Source organism: Somniosus microcephalus, chromosome 6 (assembly GCF_052327205.1).
Source record: "Somniosus microcephalus isolate GS21.2 chromosome 6, FLI_Smic_1.0, whole genome shotgun sequence".
In the NCBI taxonomy this organism is placed as follows: Eukaryota; Metazoa; Chordata; class Chondrichthyes; order Squaliformes; family Somniosidae; genus Somniosus; species Somniosus microcephalus.
Window position 1 is genome coordinate 258,322,843 of NC_140992.1, and position 18,943 is coordinate 258,341,785.

The window sequence follows — 18,943 nt, forward strand, 5'->3', positions numbered from 1 at the left end:
AGGCCCGGGAAACCCATCCAGTCAGTATTAAAGCAGGGCGTTGTGAAGTCTTCTTGCATGGATAGAGTGGCCAACTCTGTGGAGCATCAAACACGGCAATCAAATGAGTCCATGAACTCATGGACCACGGCCGTGCACGCTCTGGATGCCAACATGACTGCCGCCTTAAATAGGATGACAGATACCTGAGCCTTAGCCTTACAGCCCCGCAATGATCTGCACCAAAGTGCTCTCCAGCAGAAGTGCAGCTGGCCCATGAGAGGGATGATGGTGAAAGGAGACATGGAAGTGGGGGCTCCAACTCAAAGCACTTCCACTTCTCACCCATTGCCCCCTCTTCAGTCAGTGCCCAATATGCTGCCTCGTGTCCCGATTGCAGAGTCTGGCCCTGCACAGATTCCGGCGGAGCAGTCTTTGGCGGGGCCCTGACGGATCCAAAACCCGGAGGTCATCGGCCAAGAGTATCTCATCAGAGCGGGGTTCTGAGCAGCCACAGGTTTTGCACCATGTAGGTGAGATAGGAAAAGGTAGAGTAAAGCTTTGTAGTTACACAAGGGTATGCACATGGGTGTATGAGAAAATGTTATGTTGTTATGTTTCCATTCTTTAGTAGAAACACATAAATTTTATTAGTCTGCACCACTTTCCCGTCTTGCCCATTCTTGGGTGCTGGGTGGCAAGTCGTCTTTTAACTTGCTTGATGATGAATGGGAAGACATGAATTGACGGGTTCATTGGGAGGAGGTGCAAGGGGTGCTTGGTTGTTGCAGGACTGCTTTCTGTCAGTGGCATTGGGCGGGCGGGAAGAGTGGCCATTGCATATGGTTCTGACATAGGTCCACTGGTGCAACCTAAGTGAACCTTGCATTAATAAAGGCATCCAGGCAGCAATGTGAGCAGCTGGTGCTGCATTGCCCTCGTCACCTTCCTCCTCCTCGGAATCATCCACAGACGATCTGCGATCTGCGCCTTGTTCCTCTTGCAGGTCTAAACCTCACTGCTGCGCAATGTTGTGCAGAGCGCAGCACATGACAACCATTCTGGAGACCCTGGCTGCTGTGTACTAAAAGGCGCCTCCAGATCTGCCTAGGCACCTGAAGCGCAACTTCAGCATGCCGATGGCTTGCTCGATCATACATCTGGTGATCATATGGCATTCATTGTAGCACTGTTGGGCTTCATTGGTTGGGTTCATGATGGGGGGTCATCAACCAAGTTTGTAATGGGTATCGCTTGTCTCCTAGCACCCACCCATTAAATGCGCTTGCAGGTTCAAAGAGGTTGGGGGGCTTGAACAGCCGCAAGACGAAAGCATCATGGCAGCTCCCTGGGAATCTTGTATACACCTGCAGAAATACCTTTCTATGATTACACACCAGCTGCACTGGAAGCCCTTGCTGTTGACGAATACTCCTGGTTGATCTGGAGGTGCCTGGATTGCCACCTGTGTGCAGTCGGTGACACCCTGCACCTGTGGGAAGCCAGCCAGAGATGCAAACCCGAGTGGCCGCTAATTCCAACTGGCGCCATCGCAGGTGAAGTTCGCATAATTGCTGGCGCTGTCAAACAACCCATCAGTCCCCTGTCTCATGCATTTGTGGGCCGCCCGACTGGGAGATCCTGGATATGTCTCCGGCAGAACCCTGGAAGGATCTGGAGGCAAAACTGTTGAGGGTGGTGGTCACTTTGACAGTCAATGGTAACGCGTGACCAACAGGTCCAGCAGTGAGCAGGTCTTCTTCTAGGAGGCTGCCGATATCTACCACCACCTACGCGACAATGTGAGCCTCCTGAAGCACTGCTGCTCAGACATGTCAAGGAAACTCAGCCTCTGCCTGTACACCCAGTGTCACGGGTAGTGCCTCCTACAAGCGGCACCCCTCTGCTGCTCCCCTCTCTGCTGTTAAACTGCAGGTCTCTCAACAGCAGGCTGCTGCTGCTGTTGGTCATGTTGCTCCTCGTCCGAGGTCCAATCTAAGGCAGCCAAGCCACCACCCATCCTGATGTGATTCAGAAAACCTCAAAAGTGTAGAAAATAAACATTCAGCAAAAGTACTGTGAACAAATCCTTTCCCACTAGTAGGCAAGAAAGCTGCTGTGAGTATTGAGTATTTATTGCAGTATTTCCTTGAGTTTTAATCAGCCCCCTTAATTGCCGTTGTGTTCTGGCCTTTCATTGAGTTTCAGGAATCTCGGAAAACCCATGGATGCGATGTTAAACTTAAAACTGTGTTGAAAAATCGCTCTGATTGAGTGATTAGCATATGTTAATAGGCAACCCGCCTCTCCCGAGCGGGTTGCGCGCAACCAGCCTAACATGCTCGAGTTAAACACGGAAGTTGGCGGGTTGGAGCCGGTTTCCCGACACGCTCGCATTTTTGCCGGATTTAGCCCCCACCTGCACCCAAACCCACGCGCTCTTCCAGGTTAAAAAATTTAAATAAAGGACCCGCCTCCTGAGAGTAGGTTGGTCGCCTGCCTCCCCATCCCCCGTCCCATTCCGTCTCCGTTAAAACCGGAAATGGGCTGGTTCGAGGCAGGTTGGGTTCAGGTTTGAAACTTCTAAAATCTTTACTTCCCACCCGAACCAAACCCACCTATTTTTGGGGGTTAAAAATGACCCTCTTAGTCTCCCACTCCTGATCCAAATACCAGCCTAAACCCTTGTGGCCTCCTATCATTTCCAGTCTCCCACTTCCTGGCTGAGCCTCAGTCCCATTTCCTGTTGATTCTTGACGCATTTCGGGCCTCGAGTTATGCCAGATCATGGCGAGAGACCACCCAAAATGCAAGTTGCTTGAGACTAGATGGTGGTAAAAACTTGGTACAGTGCTCCATCAAAAGCATCTTTGGAAAGATCTGAAAATCCACAGCAAGAGGTCATGATGAGAAAAATATCTTTTATAATCATGCAAGTACTTCAAATTCTCCATGGAAAGTAAGGCAAAAACATTTTTTAGGTATTTTATAATGTAAATAACTGAGAGTAACAAGTTCTGGAGAGGGAAATTTGTTAAGTAACAGGGAAACTGTATTGCCAATATATCTGTGAGGTTCTTACTTTACAAGACCAGTCCTGTTGTGTTATTCATAGTAAGATGGGGGTGAGGGGGAGAATTTTCCATTTCACATCAGGCTAAGGCCTGAAAATGCATACAGTCCATGGCAAAGGCAGATTAGGGGGAGGTGGGGAGAGAGGCTGAGACCGGGACGACTGAGCAACTCCAGTATCAAAGTATCGCACTGCGCCCCCCGCCCCTCCCACCCCCAGCTCCAGTGCAAACATCCGTCCCCTTCAGCGACACAATCCAAGACTCAAAGCACTTTTACTCTAACTCATTCTTTCGCAGCACCTCAAAAATGTAAGACCTCCTTCAATGTTTTCCTTCCTTCTACAGTCCTCAAAAACATTTTTAACCCAAGCTTGTTATCACCTAGTCACTATTTCCTGATTTATCTTTTCCACCTTGCTGATACCCTGCATTCTGGACCTCGCTCCTTGAATTAAAACATTATTTGGAGACCTATGTCGTTAAGAGATAGAAAACTTTCACCTCATCATATTAAACTGCAAGAAGTAAGGAGGAAATATTTTTTTGAATGCGTTCCAGAGGCAAGGTTCCCTGTCACGGATGTGTACTGGGAAAATTGCCCTTTAAAAGTTTATTATTTTAACCCACTGCCACATAGTCCTTTACAGGAAGAGGGATTATAACACAAGTGTACATTTTTGTGAGGCAATTGTTTAAAATTTGTTTAAATTTGTTTACTTTTCACAGTTTATATTGATGGAGAACAAAATTTACAAAGTTAGTAATTCAAAACATTTAACATTTGCATACATAGCAAGACTAGATGTCAAAGTGATTCATTATACGTGAGTCACTTTAATTCATCCTGAGATGTGATAAATAAAGAAATACTTGCCTTTATATAGCACCTTTCACAACCTCAGGACATCCCAATCAAGTAATTCTGAAGTGTAATCACTGCTGTAATGCAGGAAACGTGGCGGCCAATTTGTGCACAGCAAGCTCCCACCAACAGCAATGTGATAATGGCCAGATAATCTGTTTTAGTGATGTTGGTTGAGGGATAAATATTGGCCCCAGGACACTCTCTTTCTTTGAAATAGTGCCATGGGATCTTTTACGGTCATCTGAGAGGGCAGACGGGGCCTCGGTTTGACGTCTCATCTGAAAGGGCGGCACCTCCGACAGTGCAGCACTCCCTCAATGCTGCACTAAAGTGTCAGCCTAGATTGCTGATAAGGCACTCTCTAAATGCAAGTTCATTCTTTTTTTCTTTTATTACGCAACTCTACTTCAATTATCAATTCTGTCATTGGTTGAACTATATGTAGGCATGTTAGTGCTCTTAAAACCAGAAGAATCTGTGAAAAACAAATACATTCTTGCCAGGTGAGCCCACTAGATTCCTGGTAAAGTGTCGTAAGGGTAGAAATTACTGTTGTCGGTATTATCAATGAACATTTAACTTGCTTATATCAAATTCCTCTGTCCGCTATGTTAACCCAGACTTCGCATCCCTCTTAAAATAACAGATATTTGATATGAGTGCATTAAGCAACCATATGATTACTTTTCCAACAATAGATACTATCCTATCATGTTAAATGTCCCTCTTGCAGTCATATGATGAACAACGGCACAAAACCCTTGGTGGACAAAATGATGGCAACCCGCAACTGTGACTGAAGGTAGTGACATTCCAAGAAGATTGCAGACAGGCAACCAAAACTAAACTGTGTTATATGCAAAAAAATTTTTGCTTGCAAACGTGTTTAGGACTTGAACATGGTTTGTGTTTTTTTTCCGGCTAAGTAAAGGGCTTAAGCTTCTGTTTCTGAAACCCTCAGCCTTTTAGCGCACTTCCAGTTAGCATTTATACTCTCTGGTGTATTACAGGAAACTCTCGATTTACTGGCACCCAAACAACCAGAAATCTCGGTTAACCGGCAAAATTCAGGAGTAGGTTCAGTTAAGTTTTTCTTCATATTAGTGGCCGTTTCTTGATTCTTGGCTGTGTAATCGGGGGTTCCTACACTTGTTGCTAAGCAACAGGGACGCTTAGTCTGTGGCCGGGCTTCTTGCACCTGTTGCTAAGCAACAGGGAAGCCTGGATTTGTTGCTGTGTACGGCGCTCTCGTACCTTTTAACTATAACTCTCTGTAATCCGGACTTTTTGATAAACGAGCACCACGCCAGTCCCGTCGGTGCCGGATAAAAAAGATTTTCCTGTAACTAGATTCCACAGCAAACGACTCAAACATTGGGAGGGGTGGGGGTGGGGGGCAAACAGAGGCAGACAGCAGCCCAAAGTTGTTTTTGTGAAAATAGGAGGAGCACGTCTGTTCCGTCCCACTCCACAAGAAACAACATTTCTCAAAGTTTTGGGCCACTTTAAGGATCGCTGGTTAGCCCTGCTCAAGACCTGGTCCAAAGTCCAGCTGAATTTAGCAATCCAGATCAAAAATGCTCGAAGGAGCCTCATTTCAAAATTGGAATGAGGCCTGTACTCCTTTCAGGCGGCCTAAAAAAAAGGCCCCGGCCAATTTAGCAATGACCCGAACGCCCATGTAGATCAGGCCCCTGCCCTGCTAAATTAGTCGTGGTGCCCGTTTTATGCCTGTAACACAGTGCAATGACGTTGGATTTATACCCCTGTGTTATTATTTTCTGTGCAATTCATTTACACATGTTGATTTTTCTGCATCGCTTTATCTTCTTCATCCCCTTTATTTTACTGTGGTTTCTGTTGATATGAAACTTCAGCCATGATGAATTAGCACATGATCAATTTGAGATTAATGACTTGAAAAAAATCCCTAATTGCTGTTCCAAGTATTTTTATTCATTCTTCCCTTGCCCATAATTTGTTAAACACAGACCATAATTTGGATGTAAAAAGTGGATGCCATGTTTCATTAGGCTCAATGAAAACATATCGCAACAATGTATTAGACTGTATTCTGAGACTTGTAATACCACTGTCTTATCTTACAATGAAAACATTGTCATTCCGGTTTATACCCAATGTTTTATGATGTATTTTGACTTTAGTTAGAAGTAAGCACAATCCAAGATCCAGTCATTGGGTCAGGTTGTTGGTGGGGGGGGGGGAACTTAAAACAATCACTATCACTAGAGAGAAAGTATGAGGCAAACTAATGGAACTAAAGGTGGACAAGTCCCCTGGACCCGATGGCCTGCATCCTAGAGTCTTAAAAGGGATGGCTGCAGAGATAGTGGGCTGGATTTTCATTGGGCCGTGGAGTCGGGATTGGAGGCGTGTGGGGGGTTTAAAATCCTGAAATCGGGGGTCCCGACCCCATCCCACCCCCAACCCGCCTCCATGCCAGTTTCAAAGGAGGTGGGTACCCGCCCCGCACTGGGACCTGCCTCCCCGAGGCAGGAAGGGGATTAGTGCCAATTAGTGCCAAGGTAGTTAACAGGCAGTTTTTAGCCTAATCCCTATTTTCATTGTTGAAATGTAGGATTCCTGACGGCTTCAAACCACACCAAGTTAGCGAGGCGGGCTGTCGGGATGAAGGGCTTGGAGAGGTCGAGATGTCCGGTGTTCAGGTGAGTGATGGGTGCATGAGTGCAGAGGTAAGTGTGTTTGGTCTGTGTAAAGTGTTTAAAGAGGTTCTACTAACCTTTACTTACCTTTACAGCCTTCCTTCCTTCAGGTCTTGGGAGTCCCTCATCTCACCGGCACAGAAAGCAAAATGGCCACCAGCTGTCAAAATCTGCAGCATTCAGCTTTCTGTTCCAGGGAGATCTCTAAATCATCCTGAGAGGAAGGAATGAACCTGGAGTACAGATTGTCAGTGTTTGACAGTTTCAAACAGCTGTGAAATGCTGATATTTCATCTGTCAAAAGGTCTTGACAGATGAAATTTCAATCTGTGACATCACCTGTTGCCGGATGGCCCTTAATTGGCCTGCTGAGCCCGCTGGGTGGGCTCAACAAGGTCAATCAAGTCAAAATCATGTGGGTTGGCTAGAACTCGACGGAGGCAGGACTACAACCCCAAAAGTTGTAGTCCCACCTCCTCAATGAAAATCCAGCCCAGTGGATGCATTGGTTGTAATCTACCAAAATTCCCTGGATTCTGGAGAGGTCCCAGTGGACTGGAAAACTGCAAATGTAATGCCCCTATTTAAGAAAGGAGGGAGACAGAAAGCAGGCAACTATCAACCAGTTAGCTTAACATCTGTCATTGGAAAAATGCTGGAGTCCATCATTAAGGAAGTGGTAGCAGGACATTTAGAAAGTCATAATATAGTCAAGCAGAGTCAGCATGGTTTTATGAAAGGGAAATCATGTTTGACAAATTTGCTGGAGTTCTTTGAGGATGTAACGAGCAGGGTGGATAAAGGGGAACCAGTAGATATCGTGTATTTGGATTTCCAGAAGGCATTCGATAAGGTGCCACATAAAAGGTTACTACACAAGATAAGAGCTCACGGGGTTGGGGGTAATATATTAACATGGATAGAGGATTGGTTAACTAACAGAAAACAGAGAGTCGGGATAAATGGGTCATTTTCAGGTTGGTAAATTGTAACTAATGGGGTGCCGCAGGGATCAGTGCTGGGGCCTCAACTATTTACAATCTATATTAATGACTTGGATGAAGGGACCGAGTGTAATGTAGCCAAATTTGCTGATGATACAAAGTTAGGTGGGAAAGCAAATTGTGTGGAGGACGCAAAGAATCTCCAAAGGGATATAGATAGGCTAAGTGAGTGGGCAAAAATCTGGCAGATGGGGTTTAATGTGGGAAAATGCGAGGTTATCCACTTTGGTAGGAAAAATAAAAAAGCAAATTATTATTTAAATGGGGAGGGATTACAAAATGCTGAGGTACAGAGGAATCTGGGGGTCCTTGTACATGAATCACAAAAAGTTAGCATGCAGGTACAGCAAGTAATTAGGAAGGCAAATGGAGTGTTGGCCTTTATTGCAAAGGGAATGGAGTATAAAAGCAGGGAAGTCCTGTTACAACTGTACAGGGCACTGGTGAGACCACACCTGGAGTACTGCGTACAGTTTTGGTCTCCTTATTTAAAGAAGGATATATTTGCATTGGAGGCAGTTCAGAGCAGGTTCACGAGGTTGATTCCGGAGATGAAGGGGTTGTCTTATGAAGAAAGGTTGAGCAGGTTGGGCCTATACTCATTGGAGTTTAGAAGAATGAGAAGGGATCTTATTAAAATATGTAAGATTCTGAAGGGGCTTGAGAGGGTAGATGCAGAGAGGATGTTTCCCCTCGTGGGGGAATCTAGAACTAGGGGGCATAATTTCAGAATAAGGGGTCGCCCATTTAAATCGGAAATGAGGAGGAATTTCTTCTCTCAGAGGGCCGTGAATCTTTGGAATTCTCTTCCCCAGAGAGCAGTGGAGGCGGAGTCATTGAATATATTTAAGGTGGAGATAGACAGATTTTTGAACGGTAAGGGAGTCAAGGGTTATGGGGAGCGGGCAGGGAAGTGGAGCTGAGGCCATGATCAGATCAGCCATGATCTCATTAAATGGCGGAGCAGGCTCGAGGGGTCAAATGACCTGCTCCTGCTCCTATGTCTTATGTTCTTATGTATGTTCTTATGAAAAGATGCAATCAATTGTTCAGTGGAATTTGGGAACATTGATCTGCTTTTAAAACATAAGTGATCAAAATAGCTGCTGTTTAGAACATAAGAACATAAGAAATAGGAGCAGGAGTGGCCATTTGGCCCCTTGAGCCTGCTCCGCCTTTTAATGAGATCATGGCTGATCTTCTACCTCATCTCCACTTTCCTGCACTATCCCCATATCCTTTGATTCCCTTAATATTCAAAAATCTATCGATCTCTGCCTTGAATATACTCAATGACTGAGCCTCCACAGCCCTCTGGGGTAGAGAATTCCAAAGATTCACCACCCTCTGAGTGAAGAAATTTCTCCTCATCTCAGTCCTAAATGGCCGACCCCTTATTCTGAGACTGTGACCCCTGGCTCTAGACATCCCAGCCAGGGGAAACATCCTCCCTGCATCTACCCTGTCAAGCCCTGTAAGAATTTTGTATGTTTCAATGAGATCACCTCTCATTCTTCTAAGCTGTAGAGAATATAGGCCTAGTCTGCTCATCGCTCCTCATAGGACAATCCCCCCATTAGAATTGGAGGGGTTGATTTTCACCCCATCACCACCCCACCCCCCCCACCCCCCCGAAGCTGGCCAGTTAAAAATGAGCAGGTTACTTACCCACACAGATCCAACCATTTCCGATAATAACCTGCACGGTTTTGCAGGCAGCTGAGGCACCTGCCTAAAGCATTGGCGTCCTACTACATCAATAGCACCCCGATGTAATTTGAACCGGGGCCTGAACATGGACGCAGCTGTGGCTTTCCCATGGGGCAGAAGCTGCTCTGCACCTGGCCTAAAGACAGAAGGGGCCATTCTGGTAAGTGTAAAACTTTCCTTTGTGGGACCTGGAACAGCAGAAGTGATCTTCTGGGTGCCACAAGTAAAGTCGCGGCCTCCCTTGCCTCAGACTCCCCCACCCTGCAGTCCCCCCACCACCCCCCCCCCCCAACCCCCCTCTCGCGTGCTCAGCCATTCCTCAAAGTATCACAGGCCACATTCACTTTTCAAAGAATTCCCACCAGTTCTTGCAGCCACAATGCACCTCCCCTTTAAGAGGTGCAGGCTGCCATTAAGCAGCGCTAGCCACTCGCGATACCCCACCCCCTGCTGTTGTGTGCAGCCAATGAACAGCGTGGGTAGCACTGGCTCCATGCAGAAATCATTTAAAACAGCAGCCAGCACCAATTTAACGTGCTGTCTGCAACGCCGTGAATAGGTGCGGGTAATTGCACACTGCGCTCCCCACGCCTGTTTTCAGGGTTTAACCAATTTAACCCCCTTAGTACAATAGCAAAATACTGTGGATACTGGAAATCTGAAATAACGAAGGGTCACAGACCTGAAACGTTAACTGTGTTTCTCTCTCCACGGATGCTGCCTGGTCTGCTGAGTGTTTCCAGCATTTACTGTAAACCCCCCTTAGTGTTTGGATTTCAGACAGTGCTAATTGTGATTCTGATTTGTTAACCAAATAAGCCTTGATTCACCACAAAGTGAGCATTCTTCTGGTCACTGCATGTTGCAGCAGCATAAATGTGCTTGTGAAGATTTCCCCTGTTATGTATTTCCAGTGAAATTGTAAATGCATTGTGCATTAGGAGTCAAGACATCTCATTCTTTTCTATCTGCTGGAAGCACAGAACGCAATGGGGGGGTTGGGTTGATTTTGACTTTTGGCTGAGCGATCGGCGGAGCAGGCTGGTTAGCCGCCCGCGCCGGCAACGAATTTGACAGGCACGCTGCCGGGCGCCAGACCGCCGTCATAATAGACCTTAACAGATTGAGGACTGAGGATCGGGCCAGGACGGCCGCCGGCGAGGTAAATTGCAGGAGGAAGTGGGGGGGGTTGCAATTGCGGAGATTGGGGGTCCCAGGGCAGCAGCGGTCCAGATTATTGTTGTGGGCCTCAGAGGAGCACTCCTGCTTCTCCGCGTCCAACATAGTAATTCAACACTTACCGCTGGTGGGCCTTATGCAGCACAGTGTTGGGCCGTTTGAACGGCCCTGGGAAATGATGGTGAAGATTGGGACGTACTCGGATCCAGGGCTGGAGTGATGTAGCTACTAAATGGGCCCAGCCTACTACAGCACAACAGTACCTTAATCCTTGCTTCCATGCTTTTTGAGTGAGATGTCCTCATAAGAATGATTCAAGGAGGAACATTATGCACGTTGACGTAAGAAAACTACCAGGCACTTGGTCCAAGTGTTAAACAAATTTTTAATCAAATGTTTTACAACATGGAGGTCTAGTTGTGTCCTTACTAGTTCCTGTTAAGAATGTCCTGCGCAAGCTGGGCCCGTGCCCGAGTATTTATACTCTCCCTGGACAGCGCCACCCATAGGCCGCTCAGTATTATTTCATAAGTCTATCTTTCATGAATGACTGATTCATGTCACATGTGACTCCTTCCCCACCATGGACACCAGCCACCTGACATGCCCTGCAGATCCTTTTTCAAATCAGCACAGACCCTCCACTTTGAAGTTCAGCTGAGGCATTAGGAGCTGAGCTGACACTTAGGTTACAGCTCTTGAATTCTTATCACTGTCAGTGGCCTTTCCTTTGCTCACAGAGGTGGAGGGCAGTGGCACTTGTGGTGATGGCGAACATGTGCACAATGTGACCCTTTGACCTTCTGAAGAAGTCACAAACTCCAAGTGGACTTGCTGGGATAACGCCTTTCTTAATAACTCGTATAATCTGAGGGAATCCGTTTTAAATTCTTCAGCAAGTTATGTTTGCTTGCATTCTGCAGCTGTTGATTTTATCGGATCTTAGATGAACTTTAGTTACAGCAGCCAATGCTAATTAATGCCATGTACATCATTTTTTTTATGATGTGTCACATTTTGTAATTAGTATTTAATTGAGTGTGATTGTTGACTGCCACTGGTTAAAAATCTAATAAGGGCGCACAGCTATTGAATAAAGAGGAAAGGAAGCAATATTTAAAGGGGATGTGGCAGTTTGGCAGTGATTTTAATGCTGCTGTTATACTGGCACTCACTGGTCTAATGAGCACCAATATCAGCCACAGTATGGCCATCAATACACTGTATAATCTATCTGAATCAGTTATGATGTAAAACAGGCTGATTTCAAGGGTTGGGTTTATGCTAGCAAGATTCAGGCCAGTCCGATATAACTTCGGAGTCAACTAAATATGGAATCGCCCCCATTGTACCCACGAAACCTATTCAATTCACTTGCTCCATTCCCTCACTGTCCATACATTCCATGCCCAGGTTATTTGGTGCTGCAATTCAAAGTTTATGTCTGCGAGCACACATGGGCACCCCCACCCCCCCCCAATAGTTCCATGTGGAACTGCGTTACAGAGATACAGAGGACATCCCAGTATAACATGGGGCAGCTCCTTTAATCCATCCATGCATGCGCCACACTACCTCTGAATTAAAGGCGTAGTACAGGAAACTTTGGTTTATCCGGAGGTTATATGTCTGGAATACTTGATCTAACGGCAAAAATCAGGAGCCGTTTTCTATATTTTTTTTAGTTCTCGTTGCTTTTTTTTCCCCAGTCAAGCACTGCAAGGTCTGTAGCTATAGCAACAGCTTCAGCCGACTGTTTTGAAGCTGTTGTTAAGCAACAGGGTTTGTTGATTCACACGGAGCTTCTCAGTTCCTATGTTTAAACATTAACTCTGGTATGTCCGGCACTTTTGATGTTACGGCACCAGCTCGGTCCCGTCAGTGCCGGATATCAGAAAGTTTCCTGTATATGGCAGAACCATGGTGAATGGAGCAAGTGAATTGAATAGGTTTCGTGGGTACAATGGGGCGATTCCATATTTAGTTGACTTCGAAGTTATATCGACATGGCTGAATCTTGCCAGCATAAACCCAACCCTTCAAATATGCTCAGTAAAAAGCGTTCCCAAATACTGTATCAGTAAACCCTGTCCAGTACTGAGGTGAGGAGGACATTTTTGAATGATTAAAGCAAAGCAGGTCTACTGGTAGTTATTATAATTTGAGCTATTTTTTAATACTCTTCATTTGTGCTTTCCATAAACATCATCTTCCATAGAAAAGTCCACACTTCTATGAGCTGAAAATCGACCTTATGTACATACTTTCAGGGATATGAACCCTTGTACCACCAGGGTATGCACTGAAAATAGTATGGGATGATCACCCAACTATTACTTCCTGGCGCCTTCTCTCTTACTGTATGAGCCTTTGTGGTGTCCTGCACTGTGGATCTAAGTTTCTCAATTTTAAAAAGGTTGCCTGTGATTCTATAGAAGACATGCTATAGCTGCTTGTAACTGTAATATGATTTGTATTTCCAACTAGGTTTGTTTTACTGATTGAGCCCATTCTCCGAGGTCTGGCCTTTTTCCTCCAGTGCTTCTGCCTCATCATGGAGGTAGGAGATGTCTTCTCCTGTCTGCCAGGACACTGAGTCTGTCACTTCAGTTTGCTGGTATTGGCCAACCTTTAGTCAGATTTACTCTCAACTGGAGATTTGGAGTCGGCCAGTTTCCTGAACAGCATGCCATGAACTTTATTCTACATTCATACCCTTGGGACTCAGTGCAGGAACATTTTATACAGTGAAACATTGTTAAGGCAGAAAGCTATTGCACCTCTTTTAAAAAACAAGGGGGGAAACCAAGGGATCAAATTATCCACTGGCATGGTTATTAAACCCAATAGCTTAGTGCATAATACATTAGACTATTATTTTAGCAAGACCTGAAAACACTTGTATTAAATCTAGACCCAGTCCATTAATCTGTTTATCACTGTGCCTGCAAAAGTGCTTCTTTATTAAAGGAAAATTATCTTGGGAACACTACCCGAGTACAGATAGTGAAAAATAAATGTCTGGGAGTTATATTGCTGGTTCTCACTCATTCCTATCATATTTAAAATAAAGAAGAAAGGTTCAGTTCTATGCAAATGTTACTGCAGTAGGGTTGCCAACCCTCCCGGATTGTCCTGAGTCTCCAGGAATTGAAGACTAATATCCAGGATGCTGCTACGAGCAGCTCAGGGAGAAAAATCATAGGAGCGTTCAAACAAATTGTATTTTATTTTATTTGAACACTTTTGTTTAATCAGTTATAAAAATATTGCCGATTCTGAGGGGGTTTGACAGGGTAGATGCTGAGAGGATGTTTCCCCTCGTGGGGGAATCTAGAACTAGGGGGCATAGTTTCAGGATAAGGGGTCGCCCATTTAAAACGGAGATGAGGAGGAATTTATTCCCTCAGAGGGTCGTGAATCTTTGGAATTCTCTACCCCAGAGAGCTGTGAAGGTTGAGTCAGTGAATATATTCAAGGCGGAGATAGACAGGGGAGTCAAGGGTTAAGGGAAACAGGCAGGAAAGTGGAGTTGAGGCCAAGATCAGATCAGCCGTGATCTTATTGAATGGCGGAGCAGTCTCGAGGGGCCGAATGGCCTACTCCTGCTCCTACTTCTTGTGTTCTTACTTATGTTCTTATGTAAAAAGACTTTTGAGTGACAGTCAAGAGTCCTCAATTGGCATGGGGAGACGGTGCACTACAAGGGTGGATGTGTCTGGCAACCACTGACGGGAGGTCATGTGATGCAACCTCCAGGATCATGTCCAACCAGAGTTGGCAACCCTCTACTGTAGTGGTGGTGAAATTCATAGCAGCAGGCAGCAGGGCAGTGGCAGGGGGGCCTGAGTTAGAGCTGCACCTGCAGACAGGTGACACCTTGGATCTCCAGTCGTAGCATAACAGACATTGATTCACAGGAGAGATCGTGACCGAGAAAAGAGAGCAGCCATACAGATGGACCTGACTATAGTCCATCGGGGCAGCCATTAGCCAGAGCTCATTATCTCCTCATTTCTACAACTGGGGCACACTTCTGGTCATGTCAGTGGTACGCTTTATTATTCTATATATATTATTATATTCCGTCCTCACATTTGCTGTGTTTCTTTGCTTATTGTTATAGGCAAGTTTGTAAAGGGATTAAATAAACTTCAAAAGTGTAAAAGAGAGCAAACAGTTCTGGAGTGGATTCACTTGGCGGGAATCATAACTATCACCTGTCCGTACAATTGAAAGGTTCAGAACTCTCTCTCGTTTTTCAAGAGTACCACAGAAACCTTTTAATTGCATTTAGCGATGACAATTTAATAGGCAGGTGTGCAACGATGTTCTGAAACAGGAACAACACTGTGGAAGACACTAATTGCACGTCGTTTATTGCTTTGCTCGTGAGACTGTAGGCTTTGCCATCATTTCTGCAAAGCTCATGATTTATTTTTCTCTGGAAAAAACATTCTTGATCTCAGTATCCTGTGTGATAGAAGCTATAATGAGTTGAGGAAAGAAGTGAAAGGCCTACCTTCCTGCCTGCCTTTCTTGGAAGTGGAAACTCCCTGCACTGATTGACTTGTTTGGCAGTGTGATAAGCCAAGCTGTGGGCACTCAGCCAAGTGACTTGAAACTCCTCAGGCTCAGATTTCCCTGGGACTGGGCCAGGCTTTCACCCTGTGATCTTCTTTTGACCTGGCAGATGGCATTTCTGAAAGCATTTCACACAATAAAATTCCAGAGTGTCACCCACAGTCAGGTACTGTCTGCTCCACTTGTAACCCTTTCCTTGCTGATTTGAACATGTTAATTAAAGCATAGTCTTTTGAAAAATGTCCCTGAGACCTTATCACATTCAGCCCTTAATTATTATCTACATCAATTATCATAAGTGTAACTCATTCACCTTTATTCATTTTCTCCATTTCTTTACTGAATTGGAATTTACTCCTGATATTTAACACAAAAATATTCCCAAAGAATGTTTGCACTCATGTATTACAGTAAGTATTTGCAATGTTTAAAATTTACAAATCACATACAATTCGGACGTCTTCATCTTTTCCTAATGCTTAAACTTCTCACGAGAAAAAATATAATGAAAAGATAAATGCGCTTCTTTCTACCTTTTGCATTACAGTAATAGGAAAACAGCAAAAATATAACTGAGGTAAAATTTATGAGCAAAGGGTTTAACTCTCGGGCAGGCAGCCTCTGCATTTCGCCCCTTGCTGCAGGTGGGAGGCCAGGTTCACTTTGAGGGCCGGGCCTTATTACCATGACGCCGGCAAAGTACACAACCCGGGCGGGTGTCCCGTTGCAGCTCGTCCGCTCCAGGTCAACGCCATATCAGGCGGGCTGGAGGCCAACCCGGTTGTTAGGAAGGTAGGCCCGGGGGAAGGGGTCCGATCGCAGAGGGCGGAGGAGTTCGGATGTCAGAAGCCGACATTATTCTTGTGGACCCTAGAGGAGCACTCCTGCTTTCTCTTGGTCGCACAGAAATTATTTTTCACTTACCTTTTTGGGGCCTCTCCCTCTTCACTGCTCGTCTCAACTGGTTGTCCCTCGAAATTGCATTTTTTTAATTCATTCATGGGATGTGGGCGTCGCTGGCAAGGTCAGCATTTATTGCCCATCCCTAATTGCCCTCGATAAGGTGGTGGTGAGCCGCCTTCTTGAACCACTGCAGTCCGTGTGGTGAAGGTACTCCCACAGTGCTGTTAGGCAGGGAGTTCCAGGATTTTGACCCAGCGACGATGAAGGATCAGCCGATATATTTCTAAGTCAGGATGGTGTGTGACTTGGAGGGGAACTTGGAGGTGGAGGTGTCCCCATGCGCCTGCTGCCCTTGTCCTTCTAGGCGGAAGAGGTCGCGGGTTTGGGAGGTGCTGTTGAAGAAGCCTTGGCGAGTTGTTGCAGTGCATCTTGTAGATGGTACACACTGCAGCCACAGTACGCCAGTGGTGGAGGGATTGAATGTTGACGTAAGAAAACTACTAAGTACTTGATTTGAGTATAAAACAAGGCTTTAATCAACTGTTTCACAACCATGAGTTCTAGTTACACCACTAGTTCCTGGTTACAAAAACGTCCTGAGCAAGCTGGGCCCATGCCCGAGTATTTATACTTTCCTTGGACGGCGCCACCAGCTGGCCGCCCAGTGTTATCTCATGAGTCATTTCTACGTGAATGGTAAGATTCATGACAAATGTTTCTAAGGTGGTGGATGGGGTGCCAGTCAATTAGGACCCTGATTTACATACAGTAACGAGGATCCCGCCTCATTCAGGCAGAGGCCTGTCTGTTACTATGGTGGCGGAGCGGGAATATGGTGCTAACTTCACAGCAGCTAATTTTACTCTGCTACCGCCCCATTTACGTAGGGCAGGCTGATTTAAAATAAGCCCTGTGGTCTTTTCTTGTCAATATAACTAATGTTTAGATAAATCAATGATACCTCTGGGACCTGACCAGCTCCACCAGCCTCATCTGAGGTACAAATCGGTCTGCATAATTATTGTTAGTACGGTTGTACTGAGCAATTTGCATTGGTATTAAACCTCGAGGAATCATATTCCTTTGTTGATAAGTAGGTGTAGGGCAACTAATAAGGAATATTCAAGTGTATGGGATGGAGCCAGACAGTAGGATTAGACTAGGTGGCTTGTGGAGAAAAATATTGGTGTAGATTTGATGCAACAGAGGCCTGTTTCTGCGCTGTAACATTCCATATAGATTTACATATTTATGTACATCCTGTATGTATAGTTCCAATATATATAAAGCTATATAAAGAGCCTCCAGAAAACAATTCTAACCATTTGGTTCAAGTATCAAATTAAGGCAGAGAGTGCTATACCTGCAAAGGAAGCCAGTCACCATCAGAAAGAGAAAAGAATCAATTTTCTATTGTTTTCTACTGAGCAGTTTGCAGGTCATTCAACCCATTTATTCCATCCCTGTGATTAGTGTACCTGTTGCCTATCTACATTTCCCCTCTTCCTCTCAATTTTGATTCTAAAATGCCAGTGTATTTTCCATTCTTCAGTTCTAATAACAGGTTACGCACCTGGTACATCAATAACCCGTTTTTCCTCTTTGCACATGCTGACTGACCTGCGATGTATTTCCAACATTTTCTGTAAGGATGAACAGGCTGGGTCTCTTTGCTATTGAAAAGAGAAGGCCGAGGGGTGGACTAATAGAGGTCTTTAAAATTATGAAAGGTTTTGATAGAGTAGACACACAGAGAGAGTGTTTCCACTTGTGGGGAAGAGCAAAACTGGAGGCCATCAATATAAGATAGCCACCAAGAAATCCAATAGGGAATTCAGAAGAAACTTCTTTACCCAGAGGGTGGTGAGAATGTGGAACTCGCTACCACAGGGAGTGGTTGAAGCGAATAGTATAGATGCATTTAAGAGGCGGTTAGATAAGCATATGAGGGAGAAGGGAATAGAGGGTTATGCTGATAGATTTAGATGAGGAAAGACAGGAGGAGGCTCGAGTGGAGCATAAACTCCGGCATGGACTGGTTGGGCCGAATGGCCTGTTTCTGTGCCGTATATCCCATGTAGTCCTATGTAGTTATTTCAAATTTCCAGCATTTGGAGTTTTTTCTCTTTACTTAAAAATGGGTTAAGGTTTTCAGACAGAAGTCTGTGCATTTTGAGCATCTTCTGTTTTTATTTTAGCATTCTTGGGTTTTCATGCCATTGCTATAATATGTCTAACTACACACCATGGTGCATCAGCTATATTTTAACCAGTCATTATGGGACCGACATGTAGGGGAGTTTATGATCCATAAGCTTCTGGGAAGTGTTGCATTAAACAAAATAGAGACAGCTTTCTTCTCACAGAAAAATGATCATATTTTATTGCAGCAGTGACAGAGGTCATTTTAGCGTCAGAGTGCGAGTTAATGGATTGAATATTCTCAGTTACATTCAAGTTTCAGTAATTGCTTTTAATCTGTTCGGAAGTGGCGCTATATTGATAATGAGGAGAAGAATCACATGTCTTCTCACTTGCAGAGCGCAGTGAAAGTGTCTGCCCTTCGTACAGAGATAAGTCCAGACATGTTTATTTTCATAAAAGCGATTGCAACTCAGTTATTAATGCAGTATTGCCAAGTATTTGTGTCGTTTTACAAGAAAGGAGGCACAGTGCTGGTAAAGTAACTCAATTGACGAGAAATAAATCTTCATAATTGTCCTGGCGCAAATTTAAAACAATATTACATTGTAATGAAATAACACTGGGCTCTTGTTAGAAATTTAAATGAAAATGGCCATCAGTGTAAGACTTTTAGCTGAGGAGATGAGGAAGTGAAAAGCAGAATGACTATAACCAATTCTTTTTCTTCCTTGGTGGGTGGAATGTCAATTAGATTTTCTGATGCGTACATAGCTAGCACCACACAACACAGTGGGTAGAAGATGCAGTCTGTTCCGA